We start from the raw sequence: 13,427 nt of genomic DNA, 5'->3' as shown, positions 1-13,427 counted from the left end.
ATCACTTTTCTAAGTTCAATGAATTTGACATCTATGGCCCCCACCTCCTGTTAGAACTTGGATAGGGGGTGGGGGAGGTGGTCAGAGCTAATGGAAAATGTGGATCTGAGACATTTTAGAGAGGAGCTGGCAGGACATAGCGAGGAGTGGTCTGTGATTTTAGAGCTGGGAAGGACCCCCATGCTGAAGGGTCCCCCTTCCCCCAAATCAAACGTCTTCTCCCCAGCGCAGGCATCTTATGGTCAGGGCAAGAACTGGGTCTCCATGATGATGGTGCCTATGTCCTCTTCTCCCTCCTCTTTTTTTTTTTTTTTTTTTTAAGATTTTATTCATTTGGGGCGCCTGGGTGGCTCAGTGGGTTAAGCCACTGCCTTCGGCTCAGATCATGATCCCGGGGTCCTGGGATCGAGTCCAGCATCGGGCTCTCTGCTCCGCAGGGAGCCTGCTTCTCCCCCTCCCCTCTCTGCCTGCCTCTCTGCCTACTTCTGATCTGTCTGTCAAATAAATAAATAAAATCTTAAAAAAAAAAAGATTTTATTCATTTATTAGGGAGAGAGAGAGAAAGAGAGAGAGCGCGCGCACACAAGCAGAGGGGAGGGGCAGAGGGAGAAGGAGAAGCAGACTCCCTGCTAAGCAGGGAGCCTGCCAAGGGTTTTGATCCCAGGACCCTGAGAACATGACCTGAGCCTGATCATGACCTGAGCCCACACTTAACTAACTGAACCACGCAGGCTCCCATCCTCCTCTTAGAAGAGAGGTTAATGTTAAACTCTAAGAACCAGGCTTGAGGATAATGGAGACTCAAGCCAGAAAGGAAGGGGTGCGTTCTGGAAAAGGGCAAAATGGGTGCCAGGACTCAGGCTGGAGGGCCACACTAGACGACACCAGATCCCCAGCTATGAAGTGGGGTAAAAGGAGAATAAGTGTAGCGAGGGGGCCTTTTTTTTTTTTTTTTTTTTAAGATTTCATTTATTTTTTTGAGACAGAGAGAGAGCATGCACAAGTGGGAGGGAGGGGTAGAGGGAGAGGTAGAAGCAGACTCCCCACTGAGCAGGGAGCCCAACACCCAACACGGGCCTCAGTCCCAGGACCCCAAGATCACGACCTGAGCCAAAGTCAGATACTTAATGCAATGCAGCCACCCAGGTGCCCCATGCGGGGGTGGGGGGGGGAGGTCTCAAAGCACTCTGATTTAACTTGTAATAATAGCAGCCAGTACTTCCTGAGCACTTTCTGTTCCAGACAAGGTTCTGGAACTTTCCATGTATTGGCTCACTTAATCATTGTAACAAGCCTCCATATAGGTGTTAGGATCACTTCTGCTTCACTGAAGAGGAAAGAGTCAAGGCCCTCTCCCAGTTCATACAGGTAATAGGTGGTGGTGCTGAGATGATGAAGCCGGCTGTCTGATTCTAGCCTCCACAGGCTTAACCACCATGTTGTTTGGCCTGTTAGAATTCCAAGGAACTGGGTTCTTAACCTGGGGCTTCAGGGACTGTAAGTCCCCTATAATTATGTGCAAAAGATAGTTTGCCTATGCATAAATGCCTTGTTCTGAGAGAGAATCCAGGCTTTCATTACATTTTCATTGCCTTGCTCTTTCTCAGGACCAGGATAGACCCCAACTCCCCCATCCCTGTCTATCCCTCACCTTGTCCAGAGGCCTTCCATTATACGCCAGGCCTTACCAACTCCCGCCTGAGCTATGGTGGTAGCTTCCTGAGTGTTCTCCCTAGTCCAAGCTGTCCTTCCTTCTGTCCATTCTTTCTAACACGCAAATGGGATACTATTTCCCACCGCAAAAATTTTTTAATTCCCCCAGTTACTGGGGGATGACATATAAAATCCCCAGGGCATGCATTGCCCTGGCATTCTCCTCCCTGCCCTAGCTAATCTCTCAATCTCTCAATCAATACCAATCCATCTCCGTCACACTTCTTCTTCACCCCCTCCCCCTTAAGGATACCTCCTCAAAGAAGCCTTCCTTACTACCCCAGGAGGCCGAAATTAACCTTCTCTTTGGTTCCCTCCATTTGGGGCCTACTTTCACTATAGCTTGGGTCTCTTGTGTGCCCTGTATTGTCTATAGGTTTCCCTCACACCTCCCACTGGACTTTGAACTCCTTCAGGGCCACAGCTGTGGCATTTCCTTTGTGAGCAGTATTTAGCATAGGACTTGACCCATGGAAGACGCTCAGCCAAGGGTTTGTTGAATGACTTAATGCCATTTCACAGGAGGGAATGTTGATGAATCTGGGCAACTCCATGCTTATTTCCCCAAATCCCTGCTGTTGCTGGACAAGACTCATCTTCTTAGGTACAAAGGAGGGCACACCTTGAGTGCGTGAGTACGCGTGCACATGCACACCTATGCGCGTGTGTTTGCAGACAGCGTGCTGCATTGGCTATGAAGTCAGACAAATCTTGGTTTATATTTGACCCTGTCACTTGACGACGTTCCTTTGCCTCTCTGAAACTTCGCTGTCTCATCTTTGCAAGGCTGCCGTGAGATTAAATGAATTACTGCATCGACATGGCTAACTCCATGCCTGGCACGTTGGCAGGGGCTCAGCAATGTGGGTTCCCTCCCCACCCCCCGATTTGAGTTTGCGAACATGAGCTGAGATTTGTTATGAGAACCACATGGTTTGAGTTTGTATCTATTTCAGCATATTTGCAAGTGCACTTTGCCCTAATTTGTGTTTTTATTGTATGAGCCCTTGTATGTGAATCAGTGATGATGATGTTTGTTTATGTGTTTGTATTTACCTTTGCCTTGGTACGGACAGTGGCGTACACCACAGATGTGTATACACATTGAGACTCTTGCCGGGCTGTGTTGGTGGGTGGGTGTTGGGTGAGTGAGTGGAGTTAAATGTCTGTTGTGTGCTGCATAGAAGGTGGGGGTGCTGAGTGTCTGGGACTGGGGGAGGGCTGGTCTGTTTGTTCAGCTTTGTGTATGCAAAGGTTGTGTAGACCAGCGCTACCCATAGACCATTCTGTGTTGATGGAGGTGTTCTCTTTTCCTTTTTTTTTTTTTTAAATAAGATTTTATTTATTTGAGAGAGAGAGAGAGAGCAGAAGCAGGGGGAGTGCCAGAGGAAGAGGGAGAAGCAGATTCCTCCTTGAGCAGGGAGCCCAAAGTGGGGCTCCATCCCAGGACTCTGGCTGGGATCATGACCTGAGCCCAAGACAGACCCTTAAAAGACAGATGCTTAGAAAACAGAAGCTTAATGGACTGAGCCACCCAGCCACCCCGATGGAGGTATTTTCTACCCACTCTGCCCCCCAGAGCACTCATTAGCCACATGTGCCTACTGAGCCCTTGAAATGTGGCTAATCAGACTAAGGAACTGAAGTTTTAATTGTATTTAATTTTAATTAATTTAAATGTAAATAGCCATGTGTAGACTAGATAGAAACCTCAAACTTGTTCTCCACAGACCAAGTGGTGTACATCCCCCTCCTTCTCACCCCGGAAACCCTTTTATGGGGTCCTGACCCCAGCAGGTGAGTGGACCCGCCGGAGCCCCGCCCGCACGCGTGTGTGCGCGGTGCGGGCGTGTGCGCGTGTGCGACAGTATGAGTCGTACTGAGGGGGCTGCTGCAGCCTACCCTCCCCTCCCCCCAGTCCCCAGGAGAGCAGTGAATCAGCCTGACAATGAGGTGAGTCATTCATGAACTGCTTGGCCCGACCCAGCAGGCGGGAAGCAAACGTCAGCCAGCCTCCCAGCCCTACCCCCTACAACCCCCCAGTGGGATCGCTCAACCCCACGCACTGCAGATGTTGAAGAAACTGACGCGGGGGAATCAAGGCACCAAAGCTCATCTCCTCAGCCCCTCCTTCTGGTTTGCAATCCATTCATCCCCCAGCCCCTTTCTCCCCTCGGGTGGCTGGCGTTTGAGTCATCTCAAGATCTATGCCCCCAATCCAGCCCCCACCTGCTCCGACCTCTCGCAATTGGTCTTCCTCCAAGGCTGGGGTGGTGATGGGGGAGGGGATCGGCAGGGAGGCTGGACCCTTGGTGAGGTGCCAGGGTCTGCCTTTGGAAGCCAGGCTGACCCACTCAAGGCTGTGGGGGTGGGGCGGGCTCAGGGCAGGCTGTAGCTGGCTGGACCTCAGGGAGGTGACATCCAGCCTTCTTGCAGGAGCACAAAGAAGACCAGGGGGTGGCGGGGAAGGAGTTCCTGAAGGGTGCTGCCAGGAGCGCTGTGGCTGCTGGTGAAGAGGGGACCTGGAGGGGATAGGAGTATTCTTCTGATTTCCAGAGAAGTCCCCCATAGTGGTCTCCCCAGTTTCACTCCTCCCGTCAGTCAGCTTTCTTCTCTTGGACTGAACCGTTTCTGAGTCTTCTGACTTGGACAGCTGGTCCCACGGTGGCACCCCTTACTGAGTTAGAAAATATCATCGAAAGCCTTGAAAATGTGTGGACACTTTGACAAAACAACTCCACTTCTAAGAATTTATCTTAAGTAATAATTGATGTGTACAAAGATTTAGCTATAAAAACATGCACCGCAGCATTATTTAAAATGGGGAAGGGGCGCCTGGGTGGCTCAGTGGGTTAAAGCCTCTGCCTTCAGCTCCGGTCGTGGTCCCGGGGTCCTGGGATCGAGCCCTGCATGGGGCTCTCTGCTTGGCGGGGAGCCTGCTTCCTCCTCTCTCTCTCTATGCCTGCCTCTCTCCCTACTTGTGATCTGTGTCTGTCAAATAAATAAATAAAATCTTTAAAAAAAAAAATGGGGAAAAGAGGGGCGCCTGGGTGGCTCAGTGGGTTAAAGCCTTTGCCTTTGGCTCAGGTCATGATCTCAGGGTCCTGGGATGGAGCCCCGCATCGGGCTCTCTGCTCAGTAGGGAGCCTACTTCCTCCTCTCTCTCTCTCTCTCTGCCTGCCTCTCTACCTACTAGCGATCTCCGTCAAATAAATAAATAAAATCTTTAAAAAAAAATGTTGAAAAGATGGGACACAAACTAGATGTCCATCAAAAGGGGATCGGGGCACCTGGGTGGCTCAGTGGGCTAAAGCCTCTGCCTTTGGCTCTGGTCATGATCTCAGAGTCCTGGGATTGAGTCCCGCATCGGGCTCTCTGCTCAACAGGGAGCCCGCTTCCCTCTCTCTCTCTCTCTCTCTCTCTGCCTGCCTCTCCACCTACTTGTGATCTCTGTCTGTCAAATAAACAAATAAATAAAATCTTAAAAAAAAAACCCAAAAACAAAATAAAAGGGGATCAAATAAAGAGAGTGGTAAACTCATAACAGAATACTGTGGAACCACTGAAAATGATATTGTGGAAGAAGATTTGATTGCATGGGAGTATTTTCATGACATATTACCTAAAAAATTAGATTGTAAGATATTATATACAGTGTGATATCATTTTTCTTTTTTTTAAAAAAGATTTTATTTATTTATTTATTTGTCAGATAGAGAGAGAGAGAGAGCACAAGCACACAGAGTGGCAGGCAGAGGCAGAGAGAGAAGCAGGCTCCCTGCTGAGCAAGGAACCCCATGTGGGACTGGATCCCAGGACCCTGGTATCATGACCTGAGCCAAAGGCAGTGGCTTAACTAACTGAGCCACCCAAATGCTCCTGATATCATTTTTCTTAAAAAAATATGAACATGGAAAAAAAAATTAGAAACAATTATTAACAATTGTCCTCATGAGACCAGAGGCTTAGAAGTAATTTTACTTTCTTTTCTGTCTTTCTCTGATTTATTTCCCCCAGAATTTCTTCCATAAGAGTTTGTGACTTTTTATAGCAGAAGTAACAATTAATTTATGAAATGTTTAAAAAAAAAACAATTTGTAGGAGGCAGTAATGGGAATTAACTGTAAGTGGATATCTATTGGGGTGATGAAAATGTTTTAAAACTGGATTTTGTGGGGTGCCTGGGTAGCTCAGTGGGTTAAAGCCTCTGCCTTCGGCTCAGGTCATGATCCCGGGGTCCGGTGATCGAGCCCCACATCGGGCTCTCTGCTCAACAGGGAGCCTGCTTCCCCCCTCTCTCTGCCTGCCTCTCTGCCTACTTGTGATCTCTGTCTGTCAAATGAATGAATAAAATCTTTAAAACAAACAAACAAACAAACAAACAAAACCCCTGGATTTTGTGATGGTTGTACAATTTGGTAAATCTAAAAAACATTGACTTGTATACTTAAAATGGGTACATTTTATATTATGTAAAAAGATACTTAAAATTGTTTAAAAACTCTTAATAAAAGCCATTTGCAGGGCTATCTGCCATGAAGGTTAGTTTTCCAAGGAGTCGGGGTATGGATGCCAGATAAAATACAGGACACCCGCTTAAATTTGAATTTCAGATAAGGAATAATCTTTTAATGTAAGTATAAAAATAAACAAGTTTTAAAAAGTCATGAACTCTTAATAAGTATACAAAACTAATCCTCGTGTATCTGAAATTCAGATTTAACTGTGCATCCTTTATGTATTTTTTTTAAAGATTTATTTATTTATTTGACAGAGATCTCAAGTAGGCAGAGAGGCAGGCAGAGAGAGAGAGGAGGAAGCAGGCTCCCCGCTGAGTAGAGAGCCCCATGTGGGGCTTGATCCCAGGACCCTGGGATCATGACCTGAGCTGAAGGCAGAGGCTTTAGCCCACTGAGTCATCCAGACGCCCCCTTTTATGTATTTTTTTTTTAAGATTTTATTTATTTATTAGAGAGGGAGAGAAAGCATGAGAGGAGAGAGGTCAGCGGGAAAAGCAGACTCCCTGCCATGCAGGGAGCCCGATGCAGGACTCGATTCTGGGACACCAGGATCATGACCTGAGCTGAAGGCAGTCGCTTAACCAACTGAGCCACCCAGGCGTCCCTCCTGTATGTATTTTTATTTGCTAATTCTCGCTGCCCCCAGCCTGGAGTCCTTGCTCCTGCAGGATTCCTGGAGCAGGGAAACAGACTTGGGGGTGGCTGTATTAGCTTGTATCCCCACCATCCCTAGGGCAATTCTACAAAGCCAGGGAGAGTGGGATGGTGAGCTCAGATGGAAACAGCAAGGTGAGAGCAGGCGGGGGCAGGAGTCATTTCAGGTGTGGAAGGTGAGCACCTCGCACAAGGAGTGGGTGTGGCCAGTAAGTAGCCTGTCAACCACCACAGAACCCTGGGGGTGTAACACAGAGGCTGGGGAGGGGAGCGGGTGGGGTTTACTCTGTGGCTGACCACCCCTGCCCCTTGGGCTTTCACACAAGTGCTCCTGCCAGTCCTAGCTAGCTACCCACGGAAGAGGATGTTTTAAAGGTGAGGAAATCGATTTGAAGAGTTTAAGTAAAACTTAAAAAAACTTAAAAAAAAAAAACTTCTTCTTTTTTTAAAGATTTTATTTACTTATTTGAGTTTAAGTAAAACTTAAAAAAACTTAAAAAAAAAACTTCTTCTTTTTTTAAAGATTTTATTTACTTATTTGAGAGAGAGAGAGCACGCATGGGAGCTGGGTGGGTCAGAGGGAGAAGCGGACTCCCTACTTCGCAAGGAGCCCAACGCTGGTTCCATCCAGGAATTCCAGGATCATGACCTGAGCCAAAGGCAGTCACTTAACCAGCTGAGCCACCCAAGTGCCCCTTAAGTAAAATGTCAAGTTCACGGCTAGGAAATGGCAGAGCTTTAGTCCTAATTGGGTTTTTACCGTCTCATGGAGGGTGGAATCCAGTGGTTAAACCAAGCGGGCTCTGTGCCCTGCTCACCTGGGCTATAGCTGCATCCAGAAGAGTCTTTGTTTTTATTTATTTAAGATTGTATCTATTTGATACGCAGAGAGACAGAGTACAAGCAGGGGGAGCTGCTGAGAAAGGGAGAAGCAGGCTCTTGCTGAGAGAGCCCAAAGTGGGGCTTGATTCCAGGACCCTGGGATCATGACCTGAGCCAACGGCAGATGCTTTGCCAACTTGAGCCACCCAGGCACCCCCAGTCTTTATTTTTAAACAAATTCATAGCTTATTGTAGGAGCCATGACGTCGGCTTCCCCTAGGCCCGGCCCTTGCTGAATATAGAGACAGGGGCCTGCTCCTGATGTCTGGGTCAGGAAGGCATCCTCGCTTACAGGGTTTGTGGCTTTGGGCACAAAGTCTCCTGAACCTCGTCTTAAAAGTGAGATAATAATAATGCCCACCTTGTGGGCTGGAGGATGAAATGAAACGGTACAGGTCAAGTTTGTCATCTGAGCTGTCTACTGGCCAGGATGGATATGCCAAAGACCCTGCTGCTCAAGGATGATGGAATGTGCCTTCCAGACACATGAATCAAGGCCTTCCCATGGAGGGGCGCCTGGGTGGCTCAGTGGGTTAAGCCTCTGCCTTCGGCTCAGGTCATGATCTCAGGGTCCTGGGATCGAGCCCCTTATCAGGCTCTCTGCTCGGCAGAGAGGCTGCTTCCCCCCTACTCTCTCTCTGCCTGCCTCTCTGCCTACTTGTGATCTCTCTCTGTCAAATAAATAAATAAAATCTTTACCAAAAAAAAAAAGGACTTCCCATGGAGGTCCTGGGTCCTCAAGGAGTTCTGTGGAGAAAGAGGAAATAGCTGTCTCTGCCTGTTGGGGGAAGAGCCAGGGAGACCTCCCCTGGTGCTGTACCCAGAGAGCCTGGGTTGTGGCCTGGCCCAGCCACTTACTTAACTTCCCTGGGCTCACTCTTCTTATCCAAAAGGGGGAAGGCATCATATCTACCTTATAGAGTTGTGAGAATGATAATATAGGAGACAAGGCCTTTTGAAAGGAAGTTGCTCAATAAATGTGTACAAAAAGGGGACAGGGGCACCTGGGTGGCATCTGCCTTCGGCTTGGGTCATGATCCCAGGGTCCTGGGATCAAGCCCTGCATGGGGCTCTCTGGTTGGCAGGGAGTCTGCTTCTGTCTCTCTCTGCCTGCCTGCTTGTGAGCTCTCTCTCTATCAAATAAATAAATAAAATCTTTTAAAAAACCCCCACAAAACAAGAAAGAGGACAAAGCGTAAGTCACCTGAAGTCTGCTTGCTGGAGGGAAGGCAATTAGGCCGGTTTTTCAGTGGCTGTGGTCCATGCCCCTCCATGTAGCGTGTAGGTCCGCTGTGTCTTGTTCTCTATTGTTTCACAACCTTAGGGCCAAGAGGGCCTTCCAGAGTTCGAGAACCCAACCCTCCAGTCACAGAGGGGAAACTGAGGCTCAGAGAGGGCAGATGATTTGCCTGAGCTACTCTAGGCCTGTGTGTCCCAGACTCCCTCCATACCCACTGTCCCATCTTGCTTTTGGGGGTTCCGTGGTTTCCAAAGGATCATAAATTCTGAGAGGGCAGGCATACTTGCATCTTCTGTTCCCTCCCCAACATGCATGCTCTGCCCCGAGAGGACACTCTGGAGGAACCTGCAGACACATGGGATGGGACTGGCCATGGCTGTTCCTTGTGCTCTTGTGTCCACATGGCCTTGACTCTTGAGCAGGCAGGGAGGAACCCTGTGCCCTCCTGGAAATTGTGGGCCTCACTTCCAGGTCCTAGCATCCTGCCAGGATGTGGGGGAGAGGATAAGCTTCCTTATCACTCATTCGCCTGGACCTCCTGCTCTCTCTTTATTGCTGAAGGGGTAAGAGGGTCCTATGTGAACCACTCCAGGCTCCTGCGGGGTTCTGGGCTAAGAAGTATTGAAGTCCATCCTAGACCTTCTGGTCACCTGCTGTCCTTTAGCAAGTACCTTGCTGCTATGGGAGGCTGCATGAGGAACCTGGGACCTACAGACCACAGGACTGGCAGCTTTTCTCTGCTCTTTCTCTGTAAGTGTGTGTGTGTGTGTGTGTGTGTGTGTGTGTGTGTGTGTTTAATGCACTGTGACAAATGATGGTAGCTGCACCCAGGACAGTCTATTTTTATTTTATTTTATTTTATTTTTTAAGATTTTATTTATTCATTTGAGACAGAGAGAACACAGGCAGGGGAAGAGGCAGAGGGAGAGGGAGTGCAGGCTCCTGCTGAGCAGGGAGCCAGAGGGCCTGGGACTTGATCCCAGGACCTGGAGATGAGGACCTGGAGAGCAGGACCTGAGCCAAAGGCAGACAACTAATGGTCTGAGCCACCCAGGTGCCCCGAACAGTCCATTTTAAAACAAATTCATAGCTTAGTCTATGAGCCATGATTCTGGCTTTCTCCAGGCTTGGTGATTGCTGAGTGTAGAGACAGGGACCTGCTTCCAATCTCTAGTCCAGGAAGGCAGGAGCTGGGAAGCTTAGGAAGGGACAGAGGTGTTGAGGGCCAGGTAACACTTTCAAGTGAATGACTGAAGCCCTTGCCTCCAGCTAGGGCTTCTTGGTTTTGGTTTTGGTTTTTTGAGCTGTAACTCTAGAATTGTTGGCTTGCAGGGCTAGGGAGAAAACCTCAGAAGCTATCCATCCAGGGGCACTTGGATGGCTCATTCGGTTGGGTGTCTGATTCTTGGTTTCAGCTCAGGTCATGATCTGGGGATCGTGGGACTGAGCCTGGTGTTGGGCTCTGCACTCAGCTAGGAGTCCGTTTGGGATTCTTTCTCCTTCTCTCTCTGCTCCTCCGGCTCATGTGGTCTCTCTCTCTCTAAAATAAATAAATAAATAAAAATCTAAAAATAATAATAATAAAGCTTAAAAAAAAAAGAAGAAGTTATCCATCCAAACATACGATTTTATGGATGAGGAAACCAGCAGAGGAATGGCAGCTTGCCAGGTACCTATCTGTCCCTCGTCCCCAACCATCTCAGTCAAGATGACTCTTGTTGGATGCTGGCCTGAAACCAGTTCCTTTCAGCACTAAGTTCAGAGAAGAAGACCCTGGAGGGAAGGGAGAAAGGAAGGGAAGGAGGAACTCCTTTTCCATCCTTCCTTCTCAACTTTACCTTGTTGGACCATCCAGAAAAGTCTCTAGCTGGAAGGGAGGAAATCCAGTCCAACCCTCTCATCCTACAGGTAAAGAAACAGAGGCCCAGAGAGAAGGGCCTTTGTTCAGGTCACACAGGGAGACCTGAGCCTAACTCAGGCATCCTGGAGGGAGGTGGGGGGGGGGAGGACATTGCATTATACTCTGCATGATTCAGTCCTCAGTGACTGCCTTTGCTTTGTGCCTCGGGGCATATGAATTGTCTGTCCTGAAATAAATTCTCTTCTGGCTCCTTGAACATATTGTAAACAGCCCAAGGGCAGGACAGGACCTTAAAGCATGGCAAGGAATGAAGGTCCAGCCCAAACTTTGAACTCTGGAGCTATGCTGGATGTGGTCACATCTGCCATCACATCTAATTTGGAATTCACAGAATGTCAGAACTGAAAGAGACCTCAGAGAACAGAAGTCCAAGTCCTGTTTCCCAGATAAGGACACCAAGGTCCAGAGGGAAAATGACTCATCCAAAAACACACCGGGATAGAGCTGATCGGAGGACCCAGATTGTCTCACTTCCTGTCCTGTTTTCTTATTTATTTATATTATTTATTATTTTTTAAATTTTAATTTTAATTTAATTTAATTTTTTTTTTTTTTTTTTTTTTTTGCAGTCCCCACAGTACCTTGCACAGTGCTGGTCTCATAACTTTTCAACATGCTCAGTAATTTCTTGCTGGATGAACTAGAAACAAGATGCCTATGTACAAATCAGCCTTATTAACTGATAGATTTAAAGAATGCGTATTTCCTTTGATAAATGCCTATTGCTTGGGCTTATTAACTCAGTTTTCCCTTGTTCCATATTATTTTCTGCTTAAGGCTATATCTAGGCACAACTAGACTATTTCCACCCCAGGCACTCTTTGGAGGCCAGCAGGACCACATAAGTATTGCCCTACCCAAGGCTGGAACGGTGGGCTAGACCACTCTGGCCAGACCCTTTGGAAAGCTGTGCATGGATCTGAGGATTTCCACTGCATACAAAATTCTAGGTCAGAGTGTGGAAGTGGGGCCACATTTGAACTGGGTGCCCTGTCTGTGCCGCAGACAATGCTAACTTTATCTTTCTCGTTTTTAATTTTTTAAAAGACTTTATATTTTTTTAAAGATTTATTTATTTATTTATTCATTTGACAGACAGAGATCACAAGTAGGCAGAGAGGCAGGTGAGCGGGAGGGGAGCCTGCTCCCCACTGAGCAAATATCCTGATGCGGGGGCTTGATTCCAGGACCCTGAGGAGCAGAGATCCCGATGCAGGTCTTGATTCCAGGACCCTGAGATCATGACTGAGCCAAAGGCAGAGGCTTAACCCACTGAGCCACCCAGGCGCCCCAAAAGCCTTTATTTTTAAGTAATCCCTACACCCAACGTGGGGCTCGAACTCACAACCTCAAGATCAGGAGTCACATGCTTTACCCACTGAGCCAGCCAGGCTCCCCCAGGCAAGGCTAACTTTAGAGGGCCTAGGTCTGGGTGAGCAAGAGGGGTTGTGCTGGCAATGAGTGTTATCAGTTCAACAGCATCTGCTGAGCACCGAGGAAGCTCATTCTCTCTCTTGCTCGAGGTACTGGCTGGGACATTTCTCATGATTTCAGATAGGGCTTGCTACTCCCAAGGCCCCTAGCAGTGTTGTTCAGCATCCCCAGTCTTCTCCCCTGATGCATTCTTCTTAAAGTCTATTAGTGCTAACAACCTGTCCGGCTTTGGGTTAAAGGCTCAGCTTTCCTCCAAAACTTTGATTTCTTTTCTTTCTACCGAGAGGCCAAATTCACTATTGGATCCCTGGGGTGGAAGTTCCCTACCTGGCTACTGGATTCTATCTGCAGTCTCACTCTACATTGGGAAACTGAGGCAGTGTTTAATGAGACAGCCTCATGACCCTCGTTTCCATGGTGAATGGTCCTAGCAAAGACTCATAAGTCATAGCAAAATGCAGTTTTATTCTCTGTGAGGAACTCTAAGTTCCTTAAAGGCAGGTTCATTTCTAGATCTCCAACACTTACCACAGGTACTCAAAAACACAGGGAGTACAGGATTATTTAACTCCCACTTACCTGAGAGGGGGAAATCTGAAGACTCATCAGTGTCCCATATGGTAAATTCTTATAACTTCTGGGGCATTTGGCTCTTGGAGAACTGAGGTGATCATCTCAGGGACCTCCAGAAGAGAGGACTAGAGCACTGGAAACCAGCTCCCTCAAGTCCTATCCTTTGTGTTTGGGAGACAGAGACACCTGTTGTTTTTATTTTATTTTATTGTTTTAAGACTTTATTTGTTGGGGCACCTGGGTGGCTCAGTGGGTTAAGCCTCTGCCTTTGGCTCAGATCAGGATCCCTGGGTCTGCTTAGCAGGGAACCTGCTTCCCCCTCCCTCTCTGCTTGCCTCTGTGCCTACTTGTGATCTCTGTCAAATAACTAAATAAAATCTTAAAAAAAAAAAAGACTGTATTTATTTGACACACACAGAGAGAGAGAGAGAGAGCACAAGTAAGGGGAGCAGCAGGCAGAAGGAGAAGCAGGCTCCTAGGATCCGGGGAT

Source organism: Meles meles, chromosome 18, assembly GCF_922984935.1.
Source record: "Meles meles chromosome 18, mMelMel3.1 paternal haplotype, whole genome shotgun sequence".
In the NCBI taxonomy this organism is placed as follows: domain Eukaryota; kingdom Metazoa; phylum Chordata; class Mammalia; order Carnivora; family Mustelidae; genus Meles; species Meles meles.
The sequence above is the reverse complement of the archived record's forward strand: the minus strand, read 5'-3'. Positions refer to the sequence as shown.